The following is a 17001-nucleotide window of genomic DNA, read 5'->3' as shown; positions in this document are numbered from 1 at the left end:
ACTCGCAAAGGACCCGTACTATTTCCTTTCTTCATTCTTTTTTTTCCTTAGTTTCCCCTTCTCTTCTCATATCGGTCTACTTGTATTTTTTGTTGTTTTATTTTTTCTGTCTTACCATCTTCGTTAACATGTTAAAAGAGTCCAGAATGATCTTCATAAATTTGTTGACCTTAAATTTTGATTTCATGCGATATATATTTGTAATGTTGGTAAAAAGTTTTAATGTTTTATTGGGATGATGTACCGAACATTTTGTGGACGCAGCTTAAGACTTATTCACCAAGAAGCCATATGTATATTGAACTCTGGAAATCTAAAACCAAAGGTGGCCTTTATATTTATGTCAAAACATATTGAAATGTTGTTAAGTAAATTTTTTAAATCCAAGCAGCCGGGTTGAGCGAACTGTCATTCGAAAAGTTGATATACCTCAGACGAATCCAGAGAAAGTCAGTTAAGTTTTAGTTCTCCACGATAGAGCACACAGCTCTAAAATAAAATCAAAATTCAACAACACAGTTTTTTAGGCAAATAAACACTTCTTAGGTTTAAGCGAAAAGTTGTTTTTTTTTTTTTTTTGTTTATAAAAAATTAAAAAAAAAAAAAAAAAAACAAACAAATCGGAAAAAAGGTTTGAATAAATAAAACCATTATTTGCAAATTTAAGTGATAAAAAAAAGTTTTCAGTTACCAGACACTAATACCAGACACTAATACACAATCTATCTCTTGTTCATATCTCTTACCTACACATGCACCCACGCACAGAGTAAGTTAAGAGTTTAATATTTGAACTAAATTTTAATATAATTACCAACTTTTAATTTAAGAACTCCTGACAGAAGATAGGCGAATAATAATGGTGAACATTAATAATAAATTTAAATACCTGAACCGGATCATCACAGTAAGTTTAAACAGTCTGAATGGGAATGGTATTTGTAATGTAATATCATTATCCACGTAAAGGATAAAGAAACAAAAAAATGCCCTCACTTGGCAATTGATTTGATACAACAAAACTAAACATTTGACTCTTTCATAAGAATTTTCAAACATTTTTTATTCACATGTTTTCTGATAAAAGCGATGAAGGATCTCTAATATAAAGGTCGAAGGATGTACAAAGAAAGTAGACATTTTTTTATACTTTTAGAACTAACATGAGTGCACTTTTATATTTTAAACTAAAGATCTAAGGACTATATTTAAAATTGAATTTTTTTTCTCGTTAAAATTTATTTTCTAAAATATATTAAGTGCCCACTATTAAACTCTGTTTTAAGTAGGTGTAAAATATTACTCAAGCGGCTTAAGATGGAAATAAGTATCAAATTCAGCAACTGTGTAGGGGAGAGGGCCCAGTTGTGACCCGGGTTTTGAAAAACCTCAAAATGGTTTCCTCAGTTCCAGGAAATTAAAAATTAAGAAGTTTAACATTTAAATATTAACTAAACGCAACTTTTTTTCCAAAGAAAGTATGTTTATTTGAGTTACTCAAAAAATTTTGGAACAGATTTAATCTGGATAACTTTTTTTAGGCCGAAAAAAAGTGGCCCAGTTATGACTCACCTTAAGAAATTCACTGAAAATAAGAAAATACGAAAGGAATGTCACACCAATTGTTGTGATTTAATGGTTTACTTATTATGGCAATGGCAAAAATAATGAAAAACACAAATGAACATTGACTTAAACTATATAAAGTCCTTTAATTCCCAAACATTACTTAATTTGTGTTTTTACCAAATGAAACAATCCCGAAGCTTCCCGTTCGAGATCTTCCAGAATATTTTCGGACAAACTGGTCTCATTAAGTAAATTTCCTTTCCTTGTTTTTATGCAACAACAAAAATGTTTGAATTTGACAATTTTACATAATCCTATTGCAACCAGAGGGCCGGGGCTAACTTCGACCGCGTCAAAGTTTGTATACCCTTGCAACTTTTTTGGTAACTCTTTCCTTACCTATTAGCCATCAATGTGGAAGAACGTTTTATCTAAAAAGGCTTATGTTTGCGAAAGAATGGCCTACAATCAAAGTAACGAAGATATTACATAGTCACTGTTTTCCACCGATCGTTCCTATGGGAGCTATATGATATAGTCGCCCGATCTTTATCAAATTTGGCACAGTCATTAACAGATATATTAAACTAACAAATGTTTAATTTGAAAGCAATCGCGTTTAAAGTAACGAAGTTATTTATAAAAGTCACTGTTTGCGACCGATCGTTCCTATGGCAGCTAGCTCTAACGGTCTAAGAGGAGTTTGCGTTGATCCAGACGGACGGACGGACATGGCTATTTGAACTCGTCTCGTCGTGCTGATCAAGAATATATATACTTTGTATGGTCGGAGATGCTTCGTTCTATGCGTTGCACACTTCTGACCAAAATTAAAACCCTCCTTTGCAAGGGTATAAAAAAACACAAACAAGTCAAAAATGTAAGCAAAAAAATTTATTTAATTTTGAAAAATCCTTAAATTTAAACATTTATAGTGAGCCCAGACTTGTATATCCCTACAATATAAACAAACGAATCCTACGCACAGAGTGGGTAATAAGGAAGTGAGTATATTTTTGGAAATTATCAACAAGTATATATCAACATGCAATTATTATAGATATACACAAAGCAATGAACAACCACTTGAACGTCAGTGACACGGAGGATTTCTGAAAGAACACGCTTTAGAGGGGGTCCTGTCCATTCCTCTTTGCAACCAACGGATCTTGGAATAATTTAGGATTAATTACGCCGACCTTTGAACATTCTTTTCGACCAATAAAAATTTTCAGTGTTTTCTTAATTGAATTGTATTTTTACCTATGTAGAAAGAAATGTCTTTGCCATGGTATCAAACATTCTAGCTTATCTGTGGGCTAAGTGAGTGTCTGCTCTAACCCAGACTTGGGTAGACACTTAAGTTGTAGGTACCGATTCATGTGAATGTTGAACAAATGACTTTTAGTGAACAATGCAAATAATTGTCAAACCTAACAACGGCAAAATGCAGAACAAAAAGAAAGAAAAATATCTAAACCAAAGAGGGGAGAAAACTCTGGTGTAGCTCTCAATGCACTGAAAGGAAGCATATGATTTTTTTATAAGGCATTGTGGAAAGCTCTGAAAAAAGAGCAGAAAACAGGTGGAGGGTTTTCCCGCTGATTGTCTCAAGACTGAAGCGTCGCTTTAATCGAGCACAAATACAAGTGCAGGACAAAAAAAAAGACTTTTTCTTGCCTGCCATGTCAAAAGAGGAGGATTTCGCTTATCCCCACCATTTTCCCTAAACTCTGTCATTGGCTTTTCACATTTGAATGAGCGCCAAGTTGCAATCGCCTTTCGCACTCTTACCCCCACATCCCACAATCCACTCCCTTCCACTTAACAATGAAAGTCAATAAATTTGATTTGACATTTCCTACAGGGCCCGCCTTCTGTACTCGCAAAGGACCCGTACTATTACCTTTCTTCATCCTTTTTTCCTTAGCTTCCCCTTCTCTTCTCACATCGGTCTACTTGTATTTTTTGTTTTTTTATTTTTTCTGTCTTACCATCTTCGTTAACATGTTAAAAGAGTCCAGAATGATCTTCATAAATTTGTTGACCTTAAATTTTGATTTCATGCGATATATATGTAATGTTGGTAAAAAGTTTTAATGTGTTATTGGGATGATGTACCGAACATTTTGTGGACGCAGCTTAAGACTTATTCACCAAGAAGCCATATATTGAACTCTGGAAATCTAGAACCAAAGTCGGCCTTTATATTTATGTCAAAACATATTGAAATGTTGCCAAGTAAATTTTTTAAATCCAAGCAGCCGGGTTGGGCGAACTGTCATTCGAAAAGTTGATATACCTCAGACGAATCCAGAGAAAGTCAGTTAAGTTTTAGTTCTCCACGATAGAGCACACAGCTCTAAAATATAATCAAAATTCAACAACACAGTTTTTTCGGCAAATAAACACTTAGGTTTAAGCGAAAAGTTGTTTTTTTTTTTTTTTTTTTTTATAAAAAATTAAAAAAAAAAATCAAAAAAATCGGAAAAAAAGGTTTGAATAAATAAAAAACCCATTATTTGCAAATTTAAGTGATAAAAAAAGTTCTATAAGTGCATATTCAGTTGGACCAGACGATTAAGAAAACAGAGCCAAAACACTTATACAACAGACACTAATACACAATCTATCTCTTGTTCATATCTCTTGTATACCTCTACACATGCACCCACGCACAGAGTAAGTTAAGAGTTTAATATTTGAACTAAATTTTAATATAATTACCAACTTTTAATTTAAGAACTCCTGACAGAAGATAGGCGAATAATAATGGTGAACATTAATAATAATTTTAAATACCTGAACCGCGGATCATCACAGTAAGTTCAAACAGTCTGAATGGGAATGGTATTTGTAATGTAATTTCCCGAACCTTAGCCTAGTCCAAGTCCAAGTCCAATACACGAATCTACACATGGTAAGCTACGAAGATAAGAATTTATGAATTTCAATTTAATTTTTATTACTCCTAATACTGAATAGAGGGCAGAAAGGCACGTTCGATAAACAAAAATGTGAAGCATTTAATACAAATTGGTGCATTTGTATAACACTTAAATCAAAGATTCTGAAAATCCGTGCGTGACACTTAATACAAATTGGTGCGTGACACTTAATACAAATTGGATGGATTTGTATAACACTTAAATCGAAGATTCCAACAAAGATGTTCGATCAATACAAATAGGTGCGTGACGCTTAATACAAATTGGTGCGTTTGTATAACACTTAAATCGAAGATGCCACAGAAGGCGAATACAAGGTTCGATACACAAATATATACAAATTGGTGCATTTGTATAACACTTAAATCGAGGATTCCGCAGGAGGCGAGGTTCGATCAGCTAATATGTGAGACAATACAAATTGGTGCGTTTGTATAACACTTAAATCGAAGATTCCACAGGAGGCGAGGTTCGATTAACAAATATGTGACGCTTAATACAAATTGGTGCGTTTGTATAACACTTAAATCGAAGATGCCACAGGAGGCGAGGTTCGATCAACAAATATGTGACGCTAAATACAAATTGGTGCGTTTGTATAACACTTAAATCGAAGATGCCACGGAAGGCGAATACAAGGTTCGTTAGACAAATATATACAAATTGGTGCATTTGTATAACACTTAAATCGAGGATTCCGCAGGAGGCGAGGTTCTATCAACTAATATGTGAGACAATACAAATTGGTGCGTTTGTATAACACTTGAATCGAAGGTTCCACAGGAGGCGAGGTTCGATCAACAAATATGTAACACTTAATACCAATTGGTGCGTTTGTATAACACTTAAATCGAAGATTCCATAGAAGGCGATTGTATGGTTCTTTATCCAAATACAAACGAAAAGGTTGACGATACGATGCTGATTAAATGCTGGAGATGCTGAGACATTTGAAGTTTTTATCATGCTGATACAATCCTTAAATTTAAACATTTATAGTGAGACTTGTATATCCCTACAATATAAACAAACGAATCCTACGCACAGAGTGGATAATAAGGAAGTGAATATATTTTTGGAAATTATCAACAAGTATATATCAACATGCAATTATTTTAGAAATACACAAAGCAATGAACAACCACTTGAACGTCAGTGACACGGCGGATTTCTGAAAGAACACGCTTTAGAGGGGGGTCCTGTCCATTCCTCTTTGCAACCAAAGGATCTTGGAATAATTTAGGATCATTCTTTTCGACCAATAAAAATTTTCAGTGTTTTCTTAATTGATTTGTATTTTTACCTATGTAGAAAGAAATGTCTTTGCCATGGTATCAAACATTGTAGCTTATCTGTGGGCTAAGTGAGTGTTTGCTCTAACCCAGACCTGGGTAGACACTTAAGTTGTAGGTACCGATTCATGTGAATGTTGAACAAACGACTTATAGTGAACAATGCAAATAATTGTCAAACCTAACAACGGCAAAATGCAGAACAAAAAGAAAGAAAAATATCTTAACCAAAGAGGGGAGAAAACTCTGGTGTAGCTCTCAATGCACTGAAAGGAAGCATATGATTTTTTTATAAGGCATTGTGGAAAGCTCTGAAAAAAGAGCAGAAAACAGGTGGAGGGTTTTTTTTGCTGATTGTCTCAAGACTGAAGAGTCGCTTTAATCGAGCACAAATACAAGTGCAGGACAAAAAAAAAAGCTTTCTTGCCTGCCATGTCAAAAGAGGAGGATTTCGCTTATCCCCACCATTTTCCCTAACCTCTGTCATTGGCTTTTCACATTTGAATGAGCGCCAAGTTGCAATCGCCTTTCGCACCTTACCCCCCACATCCCACAATCCACTCCCTTCCACTTAACAATGTAAGTCAATAAATTTGATTTGACATTTCCTACAGGGCCCGGCTTCTGTACTCGCAAAGGAATAGCTTCCCCTTCTCTTCTCACATCGGTCTACTTGTATTTTTTGCTTTTTTATTTTTCCTGTCTTACCATCTTCGTAAACATGTTAAAAGAGTCCAGAATGATCTTCATAAATTTGTTGACCTTAAATTTTGATTTCATGCGATATATATGTAATGTTGGTAAAAAGTTTTAATGTGTTATTGGGATGATGTACCCAACATTTTGTGGACGCAGCTTAAGACTTATTCACCAAGAAGCCATATATTGAACTCTGGAAATCTAAAACCATAGTCGGCCTTTATATTTATGTCAAAACATATTGAAATGTTGCCAAGTAAATTTTTTAAATCCAAGCAGCCGGGTTGGGCGAACTGTCATTCGAAAAGTTGATATACCTCAGACGAATCCAGAGAAAGTCAGTTAAGTTTTAGTTCTCCACGATAGAGCACACAGCTCTAAAATATAATCAAAATTCAACAACACAGTTTTTTCGGCAAATAAGCACTTAGGTTTAAGCGAAAAGTTGTTTTTTTATTTTTTTTATGTTTATAAAAAATTTAAAAAAAAAATCAAAAAAATCGGAAAATAGGTTTGAATAATAAATAAACCCATTATTTGCAAATTTAAGTGATAAAAAAAGTTTTCAGCTTTTCTCTATAAGTGCATATTCAGTTACTTTGGAAGTCGATTAAGAGATGAAGCGAAGGAGGCCATAAACACTTATACAATGCAGACGAGACGATACTAATACAGACGATACTTGTACACATTAATACTTATACCGACACTAATACCAGACACTAATACACAATCTATCTCTTGTTCATATCTCTTACCTACACGTGCACCCCCGCACAGAGTAAGTTAAGAGTTGAATATTTGAACTTAATTTTTATATAATTACCAACTTTTAATTTAAGAACTCCTGACAGAAGATAGGCGAATAATAATTGTGAACATTAATAATAATTTTAAATACCTGAACCGCGGATCATCACAGTAAGTTCAAACAGTCTGAATGGGAATGGTATTTGTAATGTAATTTCCCGAACCTTAGCCTAGTCCAAGTCGAAGTCCAATACACGAATCTACACTTGGTAAGCTACGAAGATACGAATTTATGAATTTCAATTTAATTTTTATTACTGCGCAATCCTAGCGAAGGAGGCGAGGTCGATAAACAAAAAATGTGAAAGGCATTTAATACAAATTGGTGCATTTGTATAACACTTTAATCAAATATTCTGAAAACCGTGCGTGACACTTAATACAAGTTGGTGCGTGACGCATTAATACAAATTGGTGCGTTTGTATAACACTTAAATCGAAGATTCCAAAACAAATATGTGACAATACAAATTGGTGCGTGACGCTTAATACAAATTGGTGTTTTTGTATAACACTTAAATCGAAGATGCCACAGAAGGCGAATACAAGGTTCGATACACAAATATGACACTTAATACAAATTGGTGCATTTGTATAACACTTAAATCGAAGATTCCGCAGGAGGCGAGAGTTCGATCAAATAAAATGTGAGACAATACAAATTGGTGCGTTTGTATAACTGACTCTAAACATCGAAGATTCCACTATGGAGGCGAGGTTCGATGTAACCAAATATGTGACGCTTAATACAAAAATTGGTGCGTTTTTATAACACTTAAATCGAAGATGCCACAGGAGGCGAGGTTCGATCAACAGCAATATGTGACGAGCTTAACCTAGCAAATTGGTGCGTTTGTCATAACACTTAAATCGAAGATGCCTACATGAAGGCGAATACAAGGTTCGTTAGACAAATATAAACAAATTGGTGTTTTTGTATAACACTTAAATCGAGGAATTCCGCAGGAGGCGAGGCTCTAAAAAACAAATATGTGAGACAATACAAATTGGTGCGTTTGTATGAACAGCTTAAATCGAAGGTTCCTTACAGGAAGGCGGAGGTTCGATCAACTAAAATATGTGACACTCTAATACAAATTGTAGGTGCGTTTGTATGACCACACTTAAATCGAAGATTCACTTAGAAGGCGATTGTATGGTTCTTTATCCAAATACAAACGAAAAGGTTGTACCCAATGAACGATGCTCGAATCTTCCAAAATTTGCAGAGACATTTGAAGTTTTTATCTATGCTGCATACAAAATCCTTAAATTTAAATTTTACATATTATAGTGAGACTTGTATATCCCTACAATATAAACAAACGAATCCTACGCACAGAGTGGGTAATAAGGAAGTGAGTATATTTTTGGAAATTATCAACAAGTATATATCAACATGCAATTATTTTAGAAATACACAAAGCAATGAACAACCACTTGAACGTCAGTGACACGGGGGATTTCTGAAAGAACACGCTTTAGAGGGGGGTCCTGTCCATTCCTCTTTGCAACCAACGGATCTTGGAATAATTTAGGATTATACCCGACCTTTGAACATTCTTTTCGACCAATAAAAATTTTCAGTGTTTTCTTAATTGATTTGTATTTTTACCTATGTAGAAAGAAATGTCTTTGCCATGGTATCAAACATTCTAGCTTATCTGTGGGCTAAGTGAGTGTCTGCTCTAACCCAGACTTGGGTAGACACTTAAGTTGTAGGTCACCGATTCATGTGAATGTTGAACAAATGACTTTTAGTGAACAATGCAAATAATTGTCAAACCTAACAACGGCAAAATGCAGAACAAAAAGAAAGAAAAATATCTAAACCAAAGAGGGGAGAAAACTCTGTGTAGCTCTCAATGCACTGAAAGGAAGCATATGATTTTTTTATAAGGCATTGTGGAAAGCTCTGAAAAAAGAGCAGAAAACAGGTGGAGGGTTTTTCCGCTGATTGTCTCAAGACTGAAGCGTCGCTTTAATCGAGCACAAATACAAGTGCAGGACAAAAAAAGAAGCTTTTTCTTGCCTGCCATGTCAAAAGAGGAGGATTTCGCTTATCCCCACCATTTTCCCTAACCTCTGTCATTGGCTTTTCCCCCCACATCCCACAATCCACTCCCTTCCACTTAACAATGAAAGTCAATAAATTTGATTTGACATTTCCTACAGGGCCCGCCTTCTGTACTCGCAAAGGACCCGTACTATTTCCTTTCTTCATTCTTTTTTTCCTTAGCTTCCCCTTCTCTTCTCATATCGGTCTACTTGTATTTTTTGTTTTTTTATTTTTTCTGTCTTACCATCTTCGTTAACATGTTAAAAGAGTCCAGAATGATCTTCATAAATTTGTTGACCTTAAATTTTGATTTCATGCGATATATATGTAATGTTGGTAAAAAGTTTTAATGTGTTATTGGGATGATGTACCGAACATTTTGTGGACGCAGCTTAAGACTTATTCACCAAGAAGCCATATATTGAACTCTGGAAATCTAAAACCAAAGTCGGCCTTTATATTTATGTCAAAACATATTGAAATGTTGCCAAGTAAATTTTTTAAATCCAAGCAGCCGGGTTGGGCGAACTGTCATTCGAAAAGTTGATATACCTCAGACGAATCCAGAGAAAGTCAGTTAAGTTTTAGTTCTCCACGATAGAGCACACAGCTCTAAAATAAAATCAAAATTCAACAACACAGTTTTTAGGCAAATAAACACTTCTTAGGTTTAAGCGAAAAGTTGTTTTTTTTTTTTTTGTTTATAAAAAATTAAAAAAAAAAAAAAAACAAACAAATCGGAAAAAAGGTTTGAATAAATAAAACCATTATTTGCAAATTTAAGTGATAAAAAAAGTTTTCAGTTACCAGACACTAATACCAGACACTAATACACAATCTATCTCTTGTTCATATCTCTTACCTACACATGCACCCACGCACAGAGTAAGTTAAGAGTTTAATATTTGAACTAAATTTTAATATAATTACCAACTTTTAATTTAAGAACTCCTGACAGAAGATAGGCGAATAATAATGGTGAACATTAATAATAATTTTAAATACCTGAACCGGATCATCACAGTAAGTTCAAACAGTCTGAATGGGAATGGTATTTGTAATGTAATTTCCCTAACCTTAGCCTAGTCCAAGTCCAAGTCCAATACAAGTCTACACATGGTAATATTGCTACGAAGACCTAAGAATTTATGAATTTCAATTTAATTTTTATTACTCCTAATACTGAAGGTGCGAAGGATGCACAAAAACAATGTGAAAGACACTTTTTAAACTTTTACAAATAAATGAGTGCACTTTTGTATTTAACACTAAAGATCTAAGATTACAATATGTAAAAGGTTCGATTTACACAAAGTATATACAAATTGGTGACTCAAAAATTTTGTATAACACATTAAATCGGAAGATTTTGCAAAGTCCACAGGAGGCGAGGTTCGACTCAACAAATATGTGACTGAAAATACAAATTGGTGCGTAACGCATTAACACAAATTGTGGTGATTTAATGGTTTATGGCAATGGCAAAAATAATGAAAAACATTCCAAAAGTTTAATTTGACAGCAACGTTCGATCAACAAATTTGATGTGACACTTACTACAAATTGGTGCGGCTTCTGTATAACACTTAAATCGAAGATTCCCCCTCTCTCAGAAGGCGACTTGTATGGTTCTTTTTTATTTTCCTAACTTACAAATCTTCGTAAACAGGTTGACGAGTCCAGAAGCTGATCTTCATAAATCTGAGATGACCTTAGACACTTTGAAGTTTTCATCATGCTGATACAGACTGTACATGTGCAGGTAAGCCAAAGTTTTAATGTGTTATTGGGATGACGTACCCAAATTTGCATTTTGTGTTGACGCAGTCTTAAGACATATTCACCAAGATCAGCTCATATATTGAACCGTATTAATCGTAAAAGTGCGAATTGTCGGCAAACTTTGATAAATTTTATGTCAAAACATTTGCCATATGTTGCCAATGCAAATTTTCCAATGCGTAGACTCGGGTTAGGCATTGAACTGACATTCGAAAAGTAGCTATACCACAGAAGAATCAAAAAGTCATTTAAGTTTTCGTTCGTCCACGCTAGTGCTGTTAGCTCTAAAATTTAATCAAATTCAACAAAATTTTTTCGGCAAGATAAGCACTTAAGTTTAAAGCCAAAATCTTATTATTATTTTATGTTTATAAAAAATTATAAAAAAGCAAATTAAAAAATCGGACAAATTAGGATTGAACAGTAAATAGACCCATATTTGTCAAATCTTAAGTGTTATTTTAAAAAAAAAGTTTGGAGGTTTATCTCTAAATTAGTGCATATTACACCCAGTTACTTTGGAAGTCATTAAGAGATGAAGCGAAGGAGGCCATAAACACTTATACAATGCAGACAGACGATAGTATATCTGTCATACAGACTGATACTTAAGTACTTAGTTTAATCCTTTTTACCTGACACTAATACCAGACACTAATGCAAAGCTATCTCTTGTTCATATCTCTTACGTACATGTGCACCCACTGCATCTAAGTTAAGAGTTGAATGTTTGAACTTACATTTTTATATAATTACCAACTGTGAAATGAAAAACTCCTTATCCACGAAGATAGGCGAATAATAATTGTGAACATTAATAATAATTTGATAAATACAAAACTGAACCATTTGACTCATTCATAAGAATTTTCAAACATTTTTAATGGGCACATGTTTTTTGATAAAAGTGATTCCCGAAGGATCTCTAGTATAAAGGTCGAAGGATGTACAAAGAAAGTAGACATTTTTTAGCTACTTTTAGATACTAACTATGAGTGTCACTTTTATTATTTTAGCAACCTAGGAAAGGATACTAAAGAGTGATGCATTTAATACAAATTGGTGCATTTTTTTTACTCGTTAAAATTTATTTTCTAAAATATATTAAGTGCCGCACTTATTACAACTCTGTGCTGCCTTAAAAATAGGTGCGTAAAATATTACTCTTAAATGAGGCTTCCAAGATGGAAATAAGTAATCAAATTAAGCAACTGTGAATAGGAGAGGGGCCCAGTTGTGTACCCGGGTTAATTGAAAAAGCCTCAAAATGGTTTCCTCAGGTTCCAGGAAATTAAAAATTAAGAAGTTGTAACATTTAAATATTAACTAAACGCAACGTTTTTCGTCAGCTAATATGTGAGAAAGTATGTTTATTGGTGAGTTTGTATAACACTCAAAACAATTCCACAGGAAGCAGATTTAATTAGCAAATTTTTGAGGCCGAAAAAAATTGGCCCAGTTTTGACTCACCTTAAATGAAGATGCCACTGAAAATAAGAAAATCGATCAACAAGGATATGTGACACTTAATACAAATTGGTGATTTAATGGTAAACTTACTTCGATTATGGCAAATGGCAAAAATAAGTTGAAAAACACAAAAGATACAAATTGGTGTACTTGTATAACACTTAAATCGAGGATTCCTTTAATTCCCAAACATTACTTAATTTGCGTTTTTACAAAATGAAACAATCCAGAAGCTTCCCGTTCGAGATCTTCCAGAATATTTTCGGAAAAACTGGTCTCATTAAGTAAATTTCCTTTCCTTGTTTTTATGCAACAACAAAAATGTTTGAATTTGACAATTTTACATAATCCTATTGCAACCAGAGGGCCGGGGATAACTTCGACCGCGTCAAAGTTTGTATACCCTTGCAACTTTTTTGGTAACTCTTTCCTTACCTATTAGCCAGCAATGGAAACGTTTTATCTAAAAAGGCTTATGTTTGCGAAAGAATGGCCTACAATCATAGGAAGTAACAAGATATTATCACAGTTCCACCGATCGTTCCTATGGGAGCTATATGATATAGTCGCCCGATCTTTATCATATTTGGCACAGTCATTAACAGATATATTAAACTAACAAATGTTAAATTTGAAAGCAATCGCGTTAAAAGTAACGAAGTTATTTACAAAAGTCACTGTTTTCGACCGATCGTTCCTATGGCAGCTAGCTCTAACGGTCTAAGAGGAGTTGCGTTGATCCAGACGGGCGGACGGACCCTTTTAAGGGCTATAAAAAAACACAAACAAGTCAAAAATGTAAGCAAAAAATTTATTTAATTTTCAAAAATCCTTAAATTTAAACATTTATAGTGACTCAGACTTGTATATCCCTACAATATAAACAAACGAATACTACGCACAGAGTGGGTAATAAGGAAGTGAGTATATTTTTAGAAATTATCAACAAGTATATATCAACATGCAATTATTATAGATATACACAAAGCAATGAACTACCACTTGAACGTCAGTGACACGGAGGATTTCTGAAAGAACACGCTTTAGAGGGGGTCCTGTCCATTCCTCTTTGCAACCAACGGATCTTGGAATAATTTAGGATCATTCAGTGTTATCTTAAAAAAAATTGAATTGTATTTTTACCTATGTAGAAAGAAATGTCTTTGCCATGGTATCAAACATTCTAGCTTATCTGTGGGCTAAGTGAGTGTCTGCTCTAACCCAGACTTGGGTAGACACTTAAGTTGTAGGTACCGATTCATGTGAATGTTGAACAAACGACTTTTAGTGAACAATGCAAATAATTGTCAAACCTAACAACGGCAAAATGCAGAACAAAAAGAAAGAAAAATATCTAACCCAAAGAGGGGAGAAAACTCTGGTGTAGCTCTCAATGCACTAAAAGGAAGCATATAATTTTTTTATAAGGCATTGTGGAAAGCTCTGAAAAAAGAGCAGAAAACAGGTGGAGGGTTTTTCTTGCTGATTGTCTCAAGACTGAAGAGTCGCTTTAATCGAGCACAAATACAAGTGCAGGACAAAAAAAAAAGCTTTCTTGCCTGCCATGTCAAAAGAGGAGGATTTCGCTTATCCCCACCATTTTCCCTAACCTCTGTCATTGGCTTTTCACATTTGAATGAGCGCCAAGTTGCAATCGCCTTTCGCACTCTTACCCCCACATCCCACAATCCACTCCCTTCCACTTAACAATGTAAGTCAATAAATTTGATTTGACATTTCCTACAGGGCCCGGCTTCTGTACTCGCAAAGGACGTATTCTTAGCTTCCCCTTCTCTTCTCACATCGGTCTACTTGTATTTTTTGTTTTTTTATTTTTTCTGTCTTACCATCTTCGTAAACATGTTAAAAGAGTCCAGAATGATCTTCATAAATTTGTTGACCTTAAATTTTGATTTCATGCGATATATATGTAATGTTGGTAAAAAGTTTTAATGTGTTATTGGGATGATGTACCCAACATTTTGTGGACGCAGCTTAAGACTTATTCACCAAGAAGCCATATATTGAACTCTGGAAATCTAAAACCAAAGTCGGCCTTTATATTTATGTCAAAACATATTGAAATGTTGCCAAGTAAATTTTTTTAATCCAAGCAGCCGGGTTGGGCGAACTGTCATTCGAAAAGTTGATATACCTCAGACGAATCCAGAGAAAGTCAGTTAAGTTTTAGTTCTCCACGATAGAGCACACAGCTCTAAAATATAATCAAAATTCAACAACACAGTTTTTTCGGCAAATAAGCAGCTTAGGTTTAAGCGAAAAGTTGTTTTTTTTTTTTTTATGTTTATAAAAAATTTAAAAAAAAAAATCAAAAAAATCGGAAAAAAGGTTTGAATAATAAATAAACCCATTATTTGCAAATTTAAGTGATAAAAAAAGTTTTCAGGTTTTCTCTATAAGTGCATATTCAGTTACTTTGGAAGTCGATTAAGAGATGAAGCGAAGGAGGCCATAAACACTTATACAATGCAGACGAGACGATACTAATACAGACGATACTTGTACACATTAATACTTATACCGACACTAATACCAGACACTAATACACAATCTATCTCTTGTTCATATCTCTTACCTACACGTGCACCCACGCACAGAGTAAGTTAAGAGTTGAATATTTGAACTTAATTTTTATATAATTACCAACTTTTAATTTAAGAACTCCTTACAGAAGATAGGCGAATAATAATTGTGAACATTAATAATAATTTTAAATACCTGAACCGCGGATCATCACAGTAAGTTCAAACAGTCTGAATGGGAATGGTATTTGTAATGTAATTTCCCGAACCTTAGCCTAGTCCAAGTCGAAGTCCAATACACGAATCTACACTTGGTTAGCTACGAAGATACGAATTTATGAATTTCAATTTAATTTTTATTACTCCTAATACTGAATAGGATTGCGCAGAAGGCGAGGTTCGATAAACAAAAATGTGAGGCATTTAATACAAATTGGTGCATTTGTATAACACTTTAATCAAATATTCTGAAAATCCGTGCGTGACACTTAATACAAGTTGGTGCGTGACGCTTAATACAAATTGGTGCGTTTGTATAACACTTAAATCGAAGATTCCAACAAATATGTGACAATACAAATTGGTGCGTGACGCTTAATACAAATTGGTGCGTTTGTATAACACTTAAATCGAAGATTCCAACAAATATGTGACAATACAAATTGGTGCGTGACGCTTAATACAAATTGGTGTGTTTGTATAACACTTAAATCGAAGATGCCACAGAAGGCGAATACAAGGTTCGATACACAAATATATACAAATTGGTGCATTTGTATAACACTTAAATCGAGGATTCCGCAGGAGGCGAGGTTCGATCAGCTAATATGTGAGACAATACAAATTGGTGCGTTTGTATAACACTTAAATCGAAGATTCCACAGGAGGCGAGGTTCGATTAACAAATATGTGACGCTTAATACAAATTGGTGCGTTTGTATAACACTTAAATCGAAGATGCCACAGGAGGCGAGGTTCGATCAACAAATATGTGACGCTTAATACAAATTGGTGCGTTTGTATAACACTTAAATCGAAGATGCCACAGAAGGCGAATACAAGGTTCGTTAGACAAATATATACAAATTGGTGCATTTGTATAACACTTAAATCGAGGATTCCGCAGGAGGCGAGGTTCTATCAACAAATATGTGAGACAATACAAATTGGTGCGTTTGTATAACACTTAAATCGAAGGTTCCACAGGAGGCGAGGTTCGATCAACAAATATGTGAGACAATACATATTGGTGCGTTTGTATAACACTTAAATCGAAGATTCCATAGAAGGCGATTGTATGGTTCTTTATCCAAATACAAACGAAAAGGTTGACGATACGATGCTGATTAAATGCTGAGATGCTGAGACATTTGAAGTTTTTATCATGCTGATACAGACTGGTGCATGTACAGCTAAGCCAAATTTTACCCAACTACTTATATATTTGTATATATGTATGTATGTACCTACATTCATACCTACCCTTCAGTACCAGATTGTCGCCGCCGACAATGTCGACGCATTGTCCGAGCGAACTACGTCGGCAGAGAAAAATTCTGCCGGCGTTTTTTATACTGAGGCTAGCCGAGGGCCCCCGAACGGAATAATTTCGTTTTTCGAAACTCAATCGGCTGCCGAAAAGAAATATTTCTCATTCGAGGCTGTGTTGTTGTTTTATATTTCTGTTCGAGTCGTTTTATACTTTGCGTTTTTCGAAGCACGCAGTGATAATATATTATATTAGTGTTTTTTGATTAATTTTAGATACAATTAAAGGTAATAATTAATATGATGTTTAAAATACCAAATAGTGAATATTAATTTTGTTG

At 34.3% G+C, this 17001-nt stretch overlaps 4 long non-coding RNA genes across 15 annotated transcripts; all 4 read left to right on the top strand.

Annotated features, from left to right (window-relative positions):
- Positions 1-428: 428 nt before the first annotated feature.
- LOC137579568 (uncharacterized) lies at positions 429-13690 on the top strand. Of its 3 annotated transcripts, none has more exons than XR_011032853.1 (5): positions 429-769; positions 831-907; positions 13336-13427; positions 13482-13549; positions 13606-13690. It is a non-coding gene; the product is annotated as an uncharacterized lncRNA (long non-coding RNA). The 3 variants fall into 3 exon arrangements; XR_011032851.1 differs by lacking the exons at positions 429-769; positions 831-907 and adding exons at positions 9970-10262; positions 10324-10400 and having other exon boundaries at positions 13606-13688; XR_011032852.1 differs by lacking the exons at positions 429-769; positions 831-907; positions 13336-13427; positions 13482-13549; positions 13606-13690 and adding exons at positions 9987-10262; positions 10324-10400; positions 10459-10484.
- Positions 4770-5803, top strand: LOC137579567 (uncharacterized). 3 transcript variants are annotated; one of them, XR_011032850.1, is made up of 3 exons: positions 4770-4923; positions 4979-5580; positions 5637-5803. It is a non-coding gene; the product is annotated as an uncharacterized lncRNA (long non-coding RNA). The 3 variants fall into 3 exon arrangements; XR_011032849.1 differs by having other exon boundaries at positions 4770-5156; positions 5221-5580; XR_011032848.1 differs by having other exon boundaries at positions 4770-5580.
- On the top strand, positions 6803-7528 carry LOC137579566 (uncharacterized). 2 transcript variants are annotated; one of them, XR_011032847.1, is made up of 4 exons: positions 6803-7019; positions 7071-7289; positions 7351-7429; positions 7488-7528. It is a non-coding gene; the product is annotated as an uncharacterized lncRNA (long non-coding RNA). The 2 variants fall into 2 exon arrangements; XR_011032846.1 differs by having other exon boundaries at positions 6811-7019; positions 7078-7289.
- Positions 13691-14686: 996 nt separating the features above from the next.
- LOC137579564 (uncharacterized) lies at positions 14687-16408 on the top strand. 7 transcript variants are annotated; one of them, XR_011032840.1, is made up of 6 exons: positions 14687-14978; positions 15037-15248; positions 15310-15388; positions 15447-15486; positions 15552-16234; positions 16299-16401. It is a non-coding gene; the product is annotated as an uncharacterized lncRNA (long non-coding RNA). The 7 variants fall into 7 exon arrangements; XR_011032842.1 differs by having other exon boundaries at positions 14691-14978; positions 15552-16001; positions 16057-16407; XR_011032845.1 differs by having other exon boundaries at positions 14692-14978; positions 15552-15912; positions 15977-16407.
- The last annotated feature ends 593 nt before the right edge of the window (positions 16409-17001 follow it).

The sequence above is a fragment of the Drosophila tropicalis genome, unplaced genomic scaffold (assembly GCF_018151085.1).
Source record: "Drosophila tropicalis isolate 14030-0801.00 unplaced genomic scaffold, ASM1815108v1 contig_700, whole genome shotgun sequence".
NCBI lineage: Eukaryota > Metazoa > Arthropoda > Insecta > Diptera > Drosophilidae > Drosophila > Drosophila tropicalis.
This window is presented reverse-complemented; position numbering and strand designations above follow the sequence as displayed.